The 15,911-nt window shown below is 36.5% G+C and overlaps 1 long non-coding RNA gene across 1 annotated transcript in view; it reads right to left on the bottom strand.

Annotated features, from left to right (window-relative positions):
• Positions 1 to 2,552: 2,552 nt before the first annotated feature.
• The window catches only part of LOC110679649, a 396,178-nt gene continuing 382,819 nt past the window's right edge, over positions 2,553 to 15,911 (bottom strand). Inside the window, exon 3 of the long non-coding RNA XR_002502679.1 lies at positions 2,553 to 2,920. This is a non-coding gene — a long non-coding RNA (uncharacterized LOC110679649). The remainder of the gene's footprint in view (positions 2,921 to 15,911) is intronic.

The following is a 15,911-nucleotide window of genomic DNA, read 5'->3' as shown; positions in this document are numbered from 1 at the left end:
AATTTCGCCAGTGCTGTCATTGTTGTATTATTTTGTGCGTCACTTATTTTAATACATTTACTACTTTTCGAATTCAACCTTTATATGCAATAAAAAAATAGGATCGATGACCCACGTGTTTCCAACTATAAAAAGTACATTTAATGAACAGTTTCTATGGGAAAAATCACGAATTCACATATTTGACTTCGAAAAAATCTTTTAGAGCTTTTATTGTCAAAAAAGAAAACTATCGATTAGTGCTGATGGACTCCCACAGATTATCTCTAGTCTCCAACACGTACCAAATTAGAATCGTTAAAAGCTGCGCTCGATATCCCAGTCACGTCGAGCTGCTTAAAAGTCTAGTTCCTCGAGCTTTACGGACAAAATCGTTTCCTTTAACTTTCACACACGTCTCAACCGGAATCTTAGTTCCTGGCATCGACCTTCTTACCGATAAAAATGCACACTTCCCAAGTCCCAACAGCATACCGTTCAATAGCAGTAGCAATGCTCAAATGAGTTCTTCCGTCGTCGACATTTTCAACATTTTCAGAGCCACATTCACTCATCTCACACTGGCCGCCGCCTACTTGGATCGAATTGAACGGCTCCCGTCGCACAGCCAACTGCTCTGCTTGGAAGTCGATCGTCGCTCCCATTCAGATGAGATTCTAAATCCAATAATTTCACTGAATGGATTTTAAATTAAGGTGCTTATTTGAATGTTGAAGCAGCCAAAGGACAAAGCAAAACATGGCAGTAGCAGCAGCAGCCAAGGCTGGAGTCTTGGGCTCTACAAAGACCGGTGTACACTCACCTTATCCTAAGGATTAGTAGTTGCCTCATTGATGTGCTGAGAGCTGAGTGGGGCGAGGAATAAAAATCTTATTTTCACTTTACTTTCCGCACATCTTATGAGGAGGTGTTACAAGATGGGACAGAAATGTAAGAATCGCAAATATAGGCGTTTTCTTAATAGCAGTGTATTATGTGTGATAAATTTAGATCCATTGATTAGAAATCGATAATGAAAACTGTTAAACTAATTAAAATAATAATGGATTTTTCATAGTCACATCCTGTAGTCCCAGTAGCCTTCTCGGTCGGTTGGTTAGTGGATGCTCTGCTCGTGATCTACCCACGACGAAGCAAGCAGGAGCTCAACTTTTCCCACATGCCAATTCATGGAGACGGTGACTACAACATGCTCGTTCCATACATTGATGACGGTTCCCGGGAAAACTGAAAGAAAGCCAGTCTGCACCAGCATCAGAAGCTTTGCATTTTTGCCTCAACCAAAGTCCGTGTGAACCTTTCGCACCTGTCTATCTTCAAGCCGGCTTCCGGAGGAAGGCAGACTGCCGGTGTGAAACTCAATCGATTTCCTTCTTCGGCGAAACCAGTCGTAGTGCAGTGCGTGGTGGATCTTAGCGAGGAACTTTACTTTGTACCGGAATATGGCTGCCTTCCTCCTTCAAGTTAGGGTTTCGTACTGGGAAAGCGTCGTTTTATTCTTAAAGACGAAATGCTCTTACGCTCACTGCTCGTAGCCTGTTTATAACATTATAACACCGTCTAAATACAAAGTTTACATTTGCACTTAGCAGGCGTTTTTTGCGTTACTCTAAAAGCGACACGCTTGCTATGGTTCTCGCTTCCGTGTCAGCCAATGGGAATCATGCTTAACACAGCTCAAGTCAACCAAAGGAAACGTGTTGCTCTGCAGACTGCCATGAGATGGTTTCGATACAGAGGAAATGCTACCCCGAGATCCGTGAATATGAGGAGAAAAGCTTCCCTGGCAATGGAAAACGAGCTTAAGTTCCATCCGAGAACCAGAGGAGCGAAGGCGAGAACTGGTTTTATTTACATCATCAATCATTGTGTCTGTTGCATTGGATTTAGCGTGTTGAACCAACCGGTGTCAGAATGTGGGTGCTATCCTGTGGGATTTCAGAAGATGAGGGATTGTAATTTTATTGCAAGAAGCTGAAAATTTCCGTGGGGAACAATGGTTGTACATTAATGCTTTAAAGTCAAGTTAATTGCAAGATTTTTACTAATGATGTCCCTTTATAGTATCAACCAATAATAAGCCTTTTTATGACATGTTTGATTTTTGAGCAGCTAATAACATACATATAACTGATATTGCTGAAACTTATTTTAATCCTGGTTGCCAACTTAAAGTAGATCCAAACTGTTTTGTTTATCGAAATGATCGACTGGATGGAGTATGTGGTGGAGTTGCTATCAACATTCTTAGGCGAATAAAACATCAACTTTTTTTGTTATTTGAAACTAAAGTTTTTGAAACTTTTGAAGTTTCTGTTGGTAAACATACTTTCGTGGCTGTCTATTTGCCTTTCCAAAGCTCTGAGCAGCACTTGCAAAAATTTACCCACAATAAGTTTAATTTTTTTGAAAAATTCGCAAGGCAATTCCAACGGCAGAATATTTGATGAGTGCTCTTCAGGATATTTTTCAATTCAAAACCCTCATAGTCGTACTTGCTTTTTCTTCTAGAAACCGACTCCCGTTACAATCCCTAAATCCTACTCACCGTTATTAACAAGCAGCGTGTTTTCCCTCGCTATTGCAGCTTCCGCGTCCGTCAGTGTTGCACTCGATCCATTATCCGAAGAAGGGGTCGTAATTTGCTGATGCTGTTGTTGCTGCTGCTGCTGCGACAACTGATGACCACTGCCAATACCGGAAGAATTCTTCCCGGAGCTACGATAACTGTAGCAGCTATTGCTTTGCAGTCCAAGTGATGCTCCTCCACCACCAATAATTATCGGAAGATTCGATTGTTGTGTTTGTTGTTGTTGAGGTTGTTGCGAATTGTAGGGCTGTGCGTAGATCGACCGATGGATCGGAGTGTCCTCGTTGTCCGACGAGTTCAGCGAGTATCTTGGATAGAGGCGACCTTTTCCTGCAATGGGAATGTGGAAGCAAACCACGGAAATGTGATCAGTTTTTTTTTTCGTTTTTCAGATCGAAATCTATTAGCTAAGAGAGCAGATTTGCTCCCGATTAACGTCCCTTTCCCCTTGATTTAACAGTGTGGTGGAAATAAAACAGCTGGTCGGGGCGTTAAAGTATAAAATAAATGGGTAATGCCTTTCTGACACCATTGCGAGAATGCAATTTGTATTTAATTTTCTTTCATAGGTTAACCACCGAGGCACAGTGAGGTGATGTAGCTAATCCGATGGAAAGAGGTTTAAGTTTCTGTAATCGAAAACTCACCAACAAGGAGAAGGAGAGGATTTGGGCTTGTTAGGTGCTGCGTTCAATTCTGCACGGACTTAAAAAGGGCTATAAGAGTGAAAATTTGATGTTATCACTGGATGCCGAGCGTTATTTCGCCTATGTTCCTGTTCAACTTGGCAATCTTAAATGGGATAATCTTCGTTTTTAATTAAATATTTATAGCGTTGATTAAATGTGACCGAGCCCTTATGGACTTCTCAGTTCACTGAAAAGAAGCGGTTGGAATGAAAGTGGCGTTATAAATCTTTTATTTAGAGAAGATTTGTATTACAAAAGGGTGTGAGGTCTCACAGTGAATACACTTTAGATCAAATCGAAATTTGCGTTATTCAAAATCTATTTGAAGTGTTGTAAGAGCTGCTTTAGCCTTCCCCGAGCATACAAAAAAATCAAAATTTGAAAGTCAATAACGAAGACGATCACGTCTTACGCTCATAGGTGAAGGAAAGAAATTTAAGTTTGAAAAACAAGGACCGTGTAGGGTAATTGTTCCCTTAGTTGTGGGTGCTTCTATAGTTGCAGTAGTGCCGTTTTCACTGATTTTATAATATTAACCACAGAACCAACACTGCCAATCGACGTATTGGCTTGTTGATACACGGAATAGCTGAAAAGAATGTTCAAATTGCTTTAAAACAGATGAAATATAACTAAAATTGCTAAAACTTTACTTGCTTGTACCAATAGTTGCGGTAATGTGCTCATATAGTGGAGGATCCCATAAGAAAACAACGGATACCGCAACTATAGGAACACAAATTAAAAATATACCGCAACTAAAGGAACAGTGTATCAATAGTGGAGGTATTATTTTTCACTGACATGCCGTGGATTACTGCGATGAAATCATTTACTTAGTACCTCCGCTATTGGTACATCTACCCTATACCTCCGCATCTCCGCATTTGTTATGGAAAAGGTATTAGATAAGTGAGATGATGTTTGGATCTGGGAGTCACCTTCTGTTGGTGAAGCGGTTCATGATATATTTGCGCTTAACCAAATTCGCGATCTCCGTATTTTACGATTGACATTCTCTGTGGCAGCTTTCCCATAAGAAGTCTTCGGCAGCTTCATATCTCAGTCGCTTTTTTCGGCGGGTTCATTTGAATTGATGACATCCTCACACACTATTTCAAGTATTACTGCTCACAACATCTCAAAGCGTTCCCCTCTTCGAAGGTTTTTAAGGCAATACAGCATTACACCAAAAATTTGATCGATTGGTCACCAACAGTGAGTGATCAATCGATCAAATTTTTAGCAACTGTCTGGTTCTCCAGATTCGTGCACTTGAAAGTGTGAAATGTGATTGATTTTTAACTTTTTTTTTTAATTTTCTTAATTCTACTCAATTCTATAATTTAAGAAGCTCAGATATTTCGCGAAAAAAATTCTCTTCAATTAAGGCATAAGTGCTATAGTACATAGTCTAAATCAGTTATTCCTTAAGTGGGTGAATTTCTTCCCTTGGGACGATTTAAAGGTCCAGGGGGATGAAATTTGTAAAATGATAGTTGAGGGCGACAATCATAGAAAGGGGGCGAAAGCATAGCATAGCATAAACTGACTGCACATGTCAGTTTATGCTATACTGCCCATAAACGCATAATTGTCCCATGTGAATAGGAAATCCAGCAAACATGAGTCTGACATGCATTTATGGGCCGTATACTTCGTGACTGATCGGAACTGGTAAGAATTGTACTACGATCAAAATTGATAAGATATGAGGCTTTCCGGTTATTCTCGAAGTGCACATTTAAGGTGAAGATGAATCGAAGCCAATTCTAAAATTTTCAAGAGCACAAATCTGGAGAACTAGACATCAGTTTGAGCTGAAAACTTAATCGATTGGTCACTAGCTGGTGGTGACCAATCGATTAAGTTTTCAGCTCAAACGGATGTATAGTTCTCCAGATTTGTGCTCTTGAAAATTTTAGTTTTGGCTTCGATTCATCTTCACCTTAAGCAGAACTCATATAATGTTATTAAATGTTATTTTAACCATAAGTGCTCTTCATTTGTCTTATGGTGCACAAAATTTAATGTGAAAATTCTTTCCTTGGACAAGACCCCCTCTTGGATGGAATAAAGGAAACTTATCTGTTTGGACTCTTACAACTCCAAATAATCCCTTTATTGGCAGTGCTCCCCAATAAATCCTCAATCGATGCTGGAAATGGTTCGGCAACCCAACAATTTTCATGAGATCTTCTAAACAAAAATCTGTAGAGCAATTTGTGGTAGATTTCCTTAAAAAAAATTTCAATCAATTTTTCGAAAAAAAAACGTTTTTTTTTATTTATTTTGCATTTTCTGGTATTATGAGTATTCCGGGAGAGCAGAATAATAAACTATTCGACTTTGATTATGAATCCTAGTGAACAGTCGATTCCCTACCAACAGTGAAGATAGTTTATATATTAGTATCAATAAAATGAGATGAAGGGTTTGCAAATTAGAATTACCTATAAGCTTTAAAATAACTCAAATCAAAAATTTTCAAAAAGTTTGGTTCTAAGAGTTTGTTAGAAAATGTTTTTAGAAAGCTTTAGTGGCTCTCAATTTGAAAATATTGCTAATAATTTTGCCATGTTTCCACTACCAAAACTTTTCTGTTGAAAAACATTTTCGTTGAAAGTGTTCATCCTAAACCTTTTTGCACTTGTGCATTGATTTCTTCACAAATTTTCAAAAAGTAAAACCTTTGCTTTAAAAATTTTACTTTTTAGGATTAAGCTTTGTATCTCGCCATTTCAAAATGTGAATCATTATTTCAGATAGCAGTCTAATAGCTTCTGTCAAAAAATTTCAAAATTCCACAAGAGATACCACTAACTTTGTTTCTATTTTTCTAAAAAAAATATTGCCAAGGCCTGTACGAGAATTTCTTCATATATTTTTTTTCAAACATTTTCTGTAACATTAAGGACTGTTCATTTTCTAAAGTGGACACCTTGTTTATGCGTTATCTTTTTTATTTATTGATGAAATCGTTAACGGTTTTCTGTGTATCGTTCAACTATTATTCTACAATGTTATGAAAATACAGAAACTTACAAAATGCTTTCGGTTGAAGAACTAAATAGTTTTTGCAAAAACTCCTAAGAAAAACTGTTCGTCAAGTTTAAGCATTATTTTTCGCATGGAAAAAAATCCTAAATTTAATGAACAAATTGTATGTTGGTATCCTTTACTATTCAACTTAAGGTAGAGCTTTTAAAAACATCAATAATATTCCATCAGTTCCTGACGCTGAGTCACTTTAATGATCTGTTCCTTATGGTCAAATTTGCTGATACACCATCTTTTTACTACCAGCAAAAAACTAAAGTAATAAGCGTGTTCAAAACTGGTTTAGATTACTAAAGAAACTATATATGTATAAAAAAAAGCAAAATCTTGAGTTTTAACCGCATTCTTGGGTAGCAAATTTACTCTTTATGGCCGTTTTATTGAAAAATCCCATACTTTTAAAATTATATACGCATGTTTATCGATCTAGAGCATTACAGTTTGCGTTTTTCTCAAAATATTTTGATAGGTAGTCTCAGAATAACACATTCTGAAAATAATACATGCAAAATAAATTTGATTTAATTCAAGCAGTGTTCCCAATCTTGATGATTGTCATTGTGCTTTGAGTGGTCTTCTGAAAATAAATTATTTGTTTTTCTATTGTGCTTAAAATATGACGTGGGGACTAAATCAGCAACTCTATGAAGGCGTAAGTTATTTTTATTATAAATACTATATTATTACTTCCGTCTGGACGTACTTTAAACTTTAAAATTCTACTCATATCAGTTCCATTTAAATTTAAGATATTTTTCTTTAAAAAAAATTGATAAAAAATGATTTTATGATATCTGCAAAATTGCTTCTCCAAAAATAACTTGATATTTTTTATCTAGCTTCTAATTGATGATGCTTTCTAAGTACAACCATTTTTTGAAAATAAAAAATATAAATTGTCGAATTTTCCTGCCGATTTTTAATAATCCTTGATTTTGATAACCTCCAAAAATCGACCGTTCTAAACTTTGTGCCTTATTAGTGTGAAATCATATTATTTTGGTAACTTTTTTATTACCACAGCATTGTACAATTTTAGTCGAACGATGTACAGAAAACCGATTTCGATTTCATTGATAAATTAAAAAGATATTGCATGTCCAAAGTGTCCACTTTATAAAATGAACAGTCCTTAATTAAAACTGATGAATATAAATTTCTACATGAAACTTCTACGGGAAATCTGGAGGTATTTTTTTTTCTATATTTATCAAAAACCTTAAAATCTTTTCACTTATCTTTTAAAAGATTCCTTAATCAAATTCATCACACTAGTACAAGTAATTCTGATAGCAATATTTGTAAGGGTTCCCTTCTTCGAGTATTTTCTTATTATTGTATGGTACACAGTAAATCAAATTAAAAATTTGATCGAATCAATACCGGCGAGTGATCAATCGATCATGTTTTCAACACATGTCTGATTCTTTAGAATTGTGCTCTTGAAAATCGACACTTTGCTCCACCTAAGCTCCCCTAGATTTGGACAACATGCCTAAAATTTCCTGATGTCAGAAACAAACTCTGTCCAAATCAAAATCCAAATTTTAGAATCAATGATCAAGATTGTACCAACATTTACACACAAAGACAAAAACCACATGAAGGAAGCCATGAACTGCCTTCAAGAACGTCTGAACAATCGACAATTCAACGGCACTCTTTGGGTTCTCAGATGTTTCTTTGATCCCATGTCCATCAAGTGACCTAAAACTAGCACAAAAACCTATAACGCCCAGCGTCCATGTGGTGCCAATATATCTTTGAAATAAAGAGGTTCAGAAGAAAACTATCTTCTGCAAAGTTGATCACCGGACTCCTGATTTTTATTCAGAATTCGCTCACCAGGTGGCGTCCAAACTAAAAAATAAACGATTGAGAGGCAAAATATGAAATAAGTTTTCAGCGTACAAATATTTGTTTTGGTTTTATCTAAGTCTAGCGATAAGATTCAACATTGGTGTCCCTGATACAAAATGATCGACTAAATGAAAACTATTCGCCTAGAAACTTACTAGTTCGGAAATCACTCCCAAGATAGCGCTAGCGGCTACACGTTTTATTCGCATATAGCTTAATTCAGTGATTAGATAAAAAATTGGTGTTTTCGTCCAAGTTGATCAATTGGGTGCAAGTCGTTGGACCGAGATAACATTTGATCATTTACTACTATTTCAAATGGCTAACACATTCATCAGTGGTTTTTCATTCTTTTAATCAAAGACTGTTCTTTCTAGTTATATATCACAGCGGTTATTGTGGGCTTCTAGGTAATGCAAATTATTCTGATCTTATAACTTCGACCTGAAAATTCAACCGGTGGCTTCTAAGTGGCGCAAAAAATCCTGACCTATCCCTGTTTTTTTTTTAATTTCTTTATTGGTATCATTCCAAACATTACATTCATTTCTTTTATCTAGGTATTCTGTGTTATTAGACAATACCATCATCCTAATTTAGTAATACAAATTTAAGATTTTATTAACATTTTGTTAACAACGTATTACATTTCATTTGCCGTAGCAGTTCATATTTTTTACAGGTAAGTTGATTTCACCTACTTATAAGAGAAAAAAAAAACGCTTTGAATATACTCAACCTAACTTAACCTAAACATATAATGCATTAATCGTGGCATTAGAAGATTGTAACGATTTTTGCCTGAAATTTTTAATTATTTTATTTGACATTTGTTCCAATGTTTCAACATTGGATATTCTATGTAACTCATTGGTACTATACCAGGGAGGAAGCTTCAGGATCATTTTCAAAATTTTATTTTGAATTCTCTGCAGAGCTTTCTTCCTGGTATTACAACAGCTAGTCCATATTGGCACAGCATACAACATAGCTGGCCTGAAAATTTGTTTGAATATCAAAAGCTTGTTCTTAAGACAAAGTTTTGATTTTCCATTAATAAGGGGATAGAGACATTTTACATATTTGTTACATTTGGCTTGATTGCCCTCAATGTGATTTTTGAAAGTTAAATTCTTATCTAGCACGAGCCCTAGATACTTAACTTCATCTGTCCAATTTATTGGAACCCCTCTCATCGTGACATGTCTACTTGAAGGTTTCAAATAAAGAGCTTTTGGTTTATGTGGGAATATTACTAGTTGAGTTTTGGAAGCATTAGGAGAAATCTTCCATTGTTGCAAGTATGAAAAAAAAAAATATCCAAACATTTTTGCAATCGACTACAGATGACACGCTTCGTTCTTTGGCGGAGAGGCCTGTGTCATCCGCAAACAAGGATTTTTGACGTCCCTGAGGTGACTCAGGTAAGTCAGATGTGAAAATATTGTATAATATTGGTCCCAAAATGCTGCCTTGGCGAACACCAGCTCTTACAGGAAGTCTTTCAGATCTGGAGTTCTGATCATTAACCTGAAGTGTACGATTGACTGATCCCTGTTAATTACCTATTCGAACTTACGACTCACTAGAACTATCGGTCATTTTCGGCCTAATGACCCTTTCGGCATATCGACCTTTTCAGCCTAATAACATTTGGCCTAATGGCTTTTGGCTTAAAGACCAATAGTTATAAAATTGCTTCCAAAGCACAGTGGTCCAGGAAGCAGTTTTACGCGGAAAGATGCATTTTGAGCTGTAGAATGAAACATTAGACGAAAACGGTCTCCCACAAAGTTGTTTGAATTAATTAAGCCCTTTGTTTCATGTTATTGAAAATTAGGGTCCACGTTTTCATAGAAATTGTGTCAAAGAAGTTTTTTTGTATCTCTTAAATTGACAGAATTAGAGCTTTTTTCCTACGGTGGCATAGGGTGGTCCGAACAAAACTCGTTTTCTGGCTCTAGCGTTTTTCATTCAAATATCTCATCAAAGTAGTCTATGAAACACTTTTAGAGCTTTAAAAAATGCGTTATTTGTTGAATAAAGATACTCGCTATCTCCTTCCGTTTGGGAGTTATTGGTGTTATTCTAACAAAAACGTGCCTCCTTTGATTGTGAATATCTCTGATTGGGGTAAACATAAAAAATGACTTTTGACGGCATTCAGAAGACAAAATAAAATTCTATATTATCTCAAAAAATTACAGATGTGTTATATTTGTAACTATAATGAAATGCCCTAAAAAAAAAGGATTTTAAGCAAAAAAAACTTTAATAACTTTTGAATCAAAATAGATTTCTTCAATATTTTTGCACGAAAATTTGCGTTTTGTTGAGTTCTAAATGTCGTTCATAGACTTTCAAGTTTTGACAAAAATTTGACCCATCTACAGCATTTTTCCCCAATCATCGTAGGGTGGTCCAACAAAAGGAAGTTTTTCAACGCTAGGTTTTTTAATAATATCATCTCGTCAAAATTGTCTATGAACGACTTTTAGAACTTAATAGAACGCAAATTACCATGCAAAAAGATTGTTGATGTCTATTTTAGTTCAAAAGTTATTGAAGTTTTTGTGATAAAAAATTTTAGTTTTTCAAGTAAAATGCTTTGAGTTACAAAAATAACACATCTGTATTTTTTTTTGAGATAATATACAATTGTTTTATGTTTTTTTAATGCCGTCAAAAGATATTTATTTTGTTTGCCCCAATCAGAGATATTTACAATCAAATATGGTATGTTTTTTTTGTAAGAAAAACAAGAATAACTCCCAAACGCAAGAAGATAGCGAGTTTCTTCACTCACCTAATTACACATTTTTTTAAGTTCTAAAAGTGTTTCATAGACTACTTTGATGAGATATTTGAATGAAAAACGCTAAAGCCAGAAAACCAGTTTAGATCGGACCACCCTATGTCACCGTAGGAAAAAAGTTCTAATTCTGTCAATTTAAGAGATACAAAAAAAACTTGTTTGACAAAGTTGCTAGAAATTAAATGATTTACAACTTTGCTGAACCATGTATGATATAATTTCTACAAATAAGAAAGTTAGTTACACAATTTCTTTAAAAATGTGGTCCATCCTAATTTTCAATAACACCAAATAAAGGGCTTAACTAATACAAACAACTTTGTCGAAAACCGTTTTCGTCTAATGTTTCATTCTACATCTCAAAATACATGTTTTCGCGTAAAACTGCTTCCTGGACCATAGTGCAACGCTGCTATAGTAGGCAAAAAAATCAGTTATATCATAGCTCAGTGATTAGATACAAATGTCTTCGACAAACTTGAACAACCAATTGGAATCTATATGCCTAAGACAGTATAAGTTCCAAAGATGGCACGAGCCGGCAAAATTTTTGTTCGTCTTTTTTGATATTTATTAATGAGAAACAAATACCCAAGTAACCACAAGCCCGCATATTTGCCTTTTAACCTTATATGGCTATTATATGGCTTATATAGGGCCTGTCAGCATAATGATAGCACTATATTAGCAGGCAGGGCGAATTAATGTGCTCATTGGTTACTTGGATATGGAATCAATTCTAACCCATTACCCTCAATGTCATTACTCCGAATTCCAATATCATGTGGAAATGTGATCATGTCAACAATTCGGAGGGATAGCATTCGAGGTGATGAAATTCGGTGTGATGGCATACGAGAAAACGGCATTCGCGGTAATGGGGTTGAACCATTCTGTATGCCTTCAAAATCAAGTGCAAATAACGAACGAGTAATGTAACTTTGTATCAAGATATGAAGTATGGAGATTAATCAAGACTGTAATATATTTTCACTGGCTTGATTGTATTACAAAATAGGCTCTTTTAAAGAAAATTTCGTGAGTACTGAGCTCGCTAGAGAGAGTGTTAGAAATACTGACAAGCATCTACCAAAAGGCAATATAAAACAGAATGGGACCTCAATTCTTAATTTCAAGTTTGTCATAAAATATTTCAGAAGTCAGACACCACGATACTCGCAACATTTTTTCTTTCAGAAATCTATTTTGTGATTTGCTCTAGATAATTTAGCATATAACTTTATACCCTTTTAATTTCAATTTTTCCACAAGAATAATAGCCCAAAAAACAAGCGGAGAATTTTCACAGGTTTTCCCATTGTTCACCTTTTTATTTCTGGCGTTAGGTCGCAACTGGAATAGATCCTGCTTCTTAGCTTCAGTGTTTTATGATCACTTCCATTGTTGGTAACGTTTCAAAAATTACTAGCATTTTTATATCGTGTGGTAAACACAAAGATTTTGTATGTCATGTAAAGTCAAGAAAATTCACCTTACGAATGGGGGACGGACCTGGTGTAGTGGTAAGAACACACGCCTCTCACGCCGAGGACCTGGGATCGAATCCCATCCCCGCGATAGTCACTAAAAATTTCAGTGACGACTTCCTTCGGAAGGGAAGTAAAGCCGTTGGTCCCGAGATGAACTAGCCCAGGGCTAAAAATCTCGTTAATAAAGACATAAAAAAAACCTTACGAATTTATACATAAAATCTTTCAGACGTCTCACTACAATATTCCAATCAATGAAAACACATTGTTGCAATTTAATTGTGAAGTTTGTCAGAAATTATTCCATAAAAGAAACCAAAAGTCTCCTAGTTGCTTTTTTTGTTTTCAATTTTCCTATACAGCACAAAAAATAATTAGCAGAATCGTATAATTTATTTCTTTTTGCCATTCTGTTGCATATCACCCTGCTTTTCATCAAGAGGTTGGGCAGCATAACGGCATACTTTTCCTAACGGAACAAACAGTACTGAAAAGTGCTACTTGCACTGTTAACGGTACTGTAAAGTTGCACTTTTAGTATAGTTTAGGGGGCTCGTCGAATTAAATATCTGTTTCTCCTCATACGCCATTCATTTGATTTCTATGGAATTCTCATTAATCAGGTGGTTAACTTCTGATTCCAAGTCCGTTGGGCGATCCGGATCCGATTCAGGTGATATCAATATGGATTCGGAACGTTTAGTGGAGGTAGAGGAGGCAGTAGAGCAGCTAGTTTACTTCCTTTTGGGGCCAATTTTTAATGCGACGATTCGCGTAGGCAGTTTTGCACCTGATATGCACTTGCACAATATGGTTAGAAACTGCAGCCGGCATCTTACCTGCCTGTCATTGAATATAAAATATAGATCTTTAGTTGGATGCTTTCGACTGTTATGAGTTACACCGGGGATTTTCTTAGCGGCTTTCAGTCTCAACGGCAATCAGAACTAAAATATTTCTTCTACGCCCAACGTTTCGATTGTATTTTCAATCTTTTTCAAGGGTTAGAAAATTTTGTTTTTTGTCTGGTGGTTTTGTTTCATGGATTTGGGTCAAGTATTTGGTCTTCATCAATTTCTATTTAACTGGTTTACAGACGGAAAACTTGGACAACGGTTCACTACTCAGTTTAAAGTGAGAAGCAAACTGAGTAGTGAACCGTTGTCCAAGTTTTCCGTCTGTAAACCAGTTAAATAGAAATTGATGAAGACCAAATACTTGACCCAAATCCATGAAACAAAACCACCAGACAAAGAACAAAATTTTCTAACCCTTGAAAAAGATTGAAAATACAATCGAAACGTTGGGCGTAGAAGAAATATTTTAGTTCTGATTGCCGTTGAGACTGAAAGCCGCTAAGAAAATCCCCGGTGTAAAATATAGATCGGTATCGATGAAAAACAACCAATTCTGAGCAGTCGTACTTCTATAGCATTTGAAAAATATTGAGTCAATTTTACGCAAGGCTGTCCACGTGGATGCTCTTGAGATATGTTTATGCGAATAAAAATAATCCAACTAAAATTCCATTTTCGAAATAGCAAAAAATGTTGTATGCAACTCTTTGCAAAATGACGTTTTTTTTCAGAACGAGTCGTACATTTATCCAACGAGGCTTGCCGAGCTCCCTAAACAAAAAATAGTTTAAATAACTATTAGTGGTTTAGGTAAAATCATTGAGAGAAAAGTTCTATTGGATTCTGAATATTAATCAGTGTAACATGTCGATCAGGAAGAAAAAAAAAATAGTTGATTTGAGATGTTTTTCATTTGCAAAGAGGTAACTAAGTATGTTCATCGAATGACTCTGTCTACGCTACGGAACATTGTAAAAAATAGACTACTCACTAGAAAAGCCTCTGCTCACAGACAGTTTATTTTACTTGATTCAACTTGTACTGTAACATCTTCTTCTTTTCTGGCGTTACGTCCTCACTGGGACAGAGCCTGCTTCTCAGCTTAGTGTTCTTATGAGCACTTCCACAGTTATCAACTGAGAACTTACTATGCCAATGACCATTTTTGCATGCGTATATCGTGTGGCAGGTACGAAGATACTCTATGCCCTGGGAAGTCGAGAAAATTTCCAACCCGAAAAGATCCTCGACCGGTGGGATTCGAACCCACGACCCTCAGCTTGGTCTTGCTGAATAGCTGCGCGTTTACCGCTACGGCTATTTGGGCCCCGATAGAAATATAGAAATATAGTTTCATTTTACCCTACTTTCTTCCCAACATTAATTTTTAATCGCATTGGCAAAAATTGAATTGAATGCAGACCGAAGTATTGAACTTCGTATATGAGATACGATGCAAAATGATACTACTGGCGCCACCTTCGTGTGAATAATTGAAACACCACGTTTCGCCCGCTCCAACTCAAAAATCTCTCAAACTGAGAGAGGAGAATCTCTTCCCCGCAAAACACAACTGAAGAGCGATTTCGCCCCTATTTTGAAGCGCGCATGTGCCAGTTTACCATCAGCATGCAGCATGCTACGAGACATTCGAATCTGGATACCATGGGAGAGCTCGATCTATCCCTCTCCATCCTACATGATTGCACTCGGCGAGTTCGTTTGAGTGTGTGGTGAGCATAACTTTTCAAATTTTAAAAGCAAACCTCTTTGGCGCGCTCGGTTCGCTGCACATTGAAGTGGGCGAAAATTCTGCTGCAACTAATGCAATGTGCTTCACCAACTAGCAACCAGAGGAAGTGCATGTTGCTTTTGCCACTTTTTTTTTCGGAGAGATGTTTGCGAGGCTCTACAGTTGATTGCTTGCTTCGAAGAATTTATCTATTGGATGGAAATTCTTAACGGCAAAGTGAACAAAGTTTTGTAGCAAAACAACAAGAGTTGATTAATAATCTCACTAGCTCAATAGGGAATAACAAATACCTACGACTTCCAAATCAAAAAGTCATGATAAAATAAACAGGTCCAAGCCATGTCATCATCGTCGACAATGAAGAACATCCCCTTGGGAGAATATCCTGCGAGCTCACTCACGTGCGTACGCTTCATTATAATCGTCCCTACGGAGGTCCTCACGGCTTCTGCTTATGCACTCAATTCATCCATTGTCAAAACGTGTTGAGAAATTGTAACATTAATAACGGTCAATAAAAGACTTGCAGCGCAGTCAGTCGCAAAAGGGGAAGGGTCCACAAGTCGGAACTGCATTTCGGCTTGATCCGACTAGATTTTCTTCCTTTTTATTCTGTCACTGATTTTCAAGGGTGTCAGGATATAGGAATCGCATCCCCTGGTGCAATCTAGAAGGCCATTCGGAAAGCGGAAAGATGGAATTATGCCTTCGTGCAGTCGGAGGGGAGAGTTGTCAAGCATAGGGAGAAACATTAATGGTGAATAATGCGTTTAAGCAGCGAAGGACGTCGTAAATCT

Source organism: Aedes aegypti, chromosome 3, assembly GCF_002204515.2.
Source record: "Aedes aegypti strain LVP_AGWG chromosome 3, AaegL5.0 Primary Assembly, whole genome shotgun sequence".
NCBI lineage: Eukaryota > Metazoa > Arthropoda > Insecta > Diptera > Culicidae > Aedes > Aedes aegypti.
This window is presented reverse-complemented; position numbering and strand designations above follow the sequence as displayed.